The following is a 3,317-nucleotide window of genomic DNA, read 5'->3' on the forward strand; positions in this document are numbered from 1 at the left end:
TTAAGCTTAGTCAAAATCATGAAATTTTTCAAGAATTTTATCTTTAGGGTACCCCAATTGAAAAAATTTTTTTCTTAGAACTTGCTTGAGTCACATACATTGTAGATCATATTTTTGAGCCAAGAACAAAAGCATGTGAGATTTGAGCCTAATGGTGTGATTACATCATATAACCACTTATTTTCATTCTTGTGTGCATTATTCTCTTTCTATGATTGTAATCTTTGATTTGTTTGATTCTATATGTCCATTATTCTATGTATACATGCAATTACATGATTGAGGCCATTGTTTCAATTAGCTCACTTATCCAAATGGCCTTACCTTTTATCTTTCATTGTTAACTAATTTTGAGCCTATGCTTAACCCATTTGTTCTTAATTTTAGCACATTACAAGCCTAAAGTGAAAAATAATATTTGTCCTTATTTGGATCTTTGATTGGCTTAGGCTAGTGAGAGTGTTCATCATGTAAGTTTGGAAAAGTTGGGAACATTGGTTGGGATGAAAGTGTATTTTTGTATTTGTCAAAATTTTGGAAATTTGGTACATACTCATGTGTTAATTAAATGTAAAACCATATGCATTGATACTTTTGTATATACATTATTGCAAAAAGAAAAAAATAATAAAAATAAATAAATAAAAGAATAGAAAAAGAAAGAAAAAGAAAAGCAATAAGAATGGGACAAAATGCCCCAAAGTGAAGTTCAACAATAACCAATGCATATGTGTGATGATAAAAAAGGGAATGCATGAGTGTGTGAAAAAGTGAAGAATGGGTAGTTAGGTTAGCTTTGATTGTATAGGTTGTTATATAGGTTAGGTGGGAAGTTTAAGCTTCTCAAAGATCCAAATTCTATTCCACTTGACCATATGCATCCTTACCTTAACCCTAGCCCCATTACAACCGGTGGGAAAGTCCTCATGATATTTGTATGAATGCATGAAATAATTGTTAATTGTTAGATGAAAAATAAATCTTGGAAAGCATGATTAGGGGAGAATTGAGTGAATCAACCCCATACACTTGAGTGACTAGAGCGGATCCACATCCGGTGAGGGTTCGATCGCTCAATTACATGTTTCCACCCATGATCATCTATTCTTGCAGGTTTGTAAAATATTTCAATAATTCAATTCAGTTGTGGGTTTGATTTGACTGCTATGGCTTTAGCCCTTGTACTTATATATGTATTCTTGGAAGTTGACTTATTTGACCAAGTAGTTACATTCATTTAAATAGATTGCATGTAGATAGGTTGCATTTAGGTAGTTTACATTGAATAAATGTTGATACCCTTTGCTTCTTTCTTGAGTTTAGCATGAGGACATGCTTAGTTTAAGTGTGGGGAGGTTTGATAAACCCCAATTTTATGGTTTATCTTATGCTTATTTCGGGGGATTTTATCAACTTTTCTCACATTTATTCAATGAAATAGCATGGTTTTGTAATCCTCCCTAAATTTGTGCTTGAGTATGAAAACATGCTTTTTAGGCCTTAAAATAGCTAAATTTAATTCACTTTAATTCCATTCGATGCCTTGATATGTTTGTTAAGTGATTTCAGGTTTAGAAGGCAAAGATTGGATTGAAGGAATGAAGGAAAAGCATGCAAAGTGGGAGAACTCATGAAGAAATGAAGGAACTGTAAAGTTGTCAATCCTGACCTCTTCTCACTTAATCGATAATAACTTGAGCTACATAGGTCCAAATGAGGCGGTTTCATTGCGTTAGAAAGCTAACATTCGGGGCTTCAAAATGATATAAAATTTGCTATAGTTGCTTGGCGTTTAAGAAAGCGTACGCGTGCATCACGGTACGCGTGGGAAGATGCACGTGACTCACTAAAGGCAACTCGTGGCCAGCAATTTCTGAAGCATTTTGGGCCCAATCCAACTCATTTCTAATGCTATTTCATGCATAATTCAAGCTTGGGAAAAGAGGGGAGCACTTAGCTAGTCATGAGGAGGCTTTAGTTAGTTTTCTAGAGAGAGAGGCTCCCTCTTCTCTCTAGAATTAGGTTAGGATTAGGTTATTTTCTCTTGGATCTAGATTTGATTCCTTGATTTCATCTTATTTCCTTTACAATTTCTTGTTCTAATACTGAAATTCTTCTTGGTTCTCTTGTTAATTTTACTTTCATGTCTCTTTTATGCTCATGCACTCATGTTGGATTTGGATATTTTCTAATGAAATTTGATATTTGATGTTTGATGTCTCTTTTATTGTTGATTTGAGTTGTGAATTTTACTTTCCTTGTAATTGATAGTTGGTAGATTTATTATTCTTGCACATTTATCATGCTTTTCCTTGTATACCTACCAAGTGTTTGACAAAATGCTTGGTTGGATGTTAGAGTAGATTTTGAGCATTCTTGGCATGGAAAGAGTAATTAGGCAATCTTGAGTCATGAAAACCCAACCTATGTTGGTGATCTAGAATTGTTAGCTACTATTATTTCCATTGACATTAGTCTTTTTCTAATTCAATTAGTAAGTTGACTAAGACTTTTGGATTAAGATTATTTAGTCTTATTAGACTTTCTTTGAGTATGAGGATAACATGATACCTTCCTTCATCGTCGGGGATGACGTAATAAGATAAATTCTTGTTTATCATTATGATATGATTGATTAGTCTTGTTTGACGTTCTCCCTATGTGAAGATAACATGATACCTTTTTCCATTTGGCGGAGTTGACTAAATAAGATGAATTAATCATTGTATGACTAGGATAGAAGGCCTCTGATGAGCGGATAATTTGTATGCTTTTTGGCATTGTTTTTAGTATGTTTTTAGTATAATCTAGTTAGTTTTTAGTATATTTTTATTAGTTTTTAGCTAAAATTCACTTTTCTGGACTTTACTATGAGTTTGTGTGTTTTTCTGTGATTTCAGGTATTTTCTGGCTGAAATTGAGGGTCCTGAGCAAAAATCTGATTCCGAGACCAAAAAGGACTGCAGATGCTGTTGGATTCTGACCTCCCTGCACTCGAAGCGGATTTTCTGGAGCTACAGAAGCCCAATTGGCGCGCTCTCAACGGCGTTGGAAAGTAGACATCCTGGGCTTTCCAGCAATATATAATAGTCCATACTTTGCTCAAGATTTGATGGCCCAAATCGGCGCTCAAAGTCACCTACAGAAATTCCAGCGTTAAACGCCGGAACTGGCACAAAACTTGGAGTTAAACGCCCAAACTAGCATGAAAGCTGGCGTTTAATTCCAGAAAAGGTCTCTACACGAAAATGCTTCATTGCTCAGCCCAAGAACACACCAAGTGGGCCCGGAAGTGGATTTTTAAGTCATTTACTCAT

This window comes from Arachis duranensis, chromosome 4, assembly GCF_000817695.3.
Source record: "Arachis duranensis cultivar V14167 chromosome 4, aradu.V14167.gnm2.J7QH, whole genome shotgun sequence".
NCBI classification, from domain to species: Eukaryota; Viridiplantae; Streptophyta; class Magnoliopsida; order Fabales; family Fabaceae; genus Arachis; species Arachis duranensis.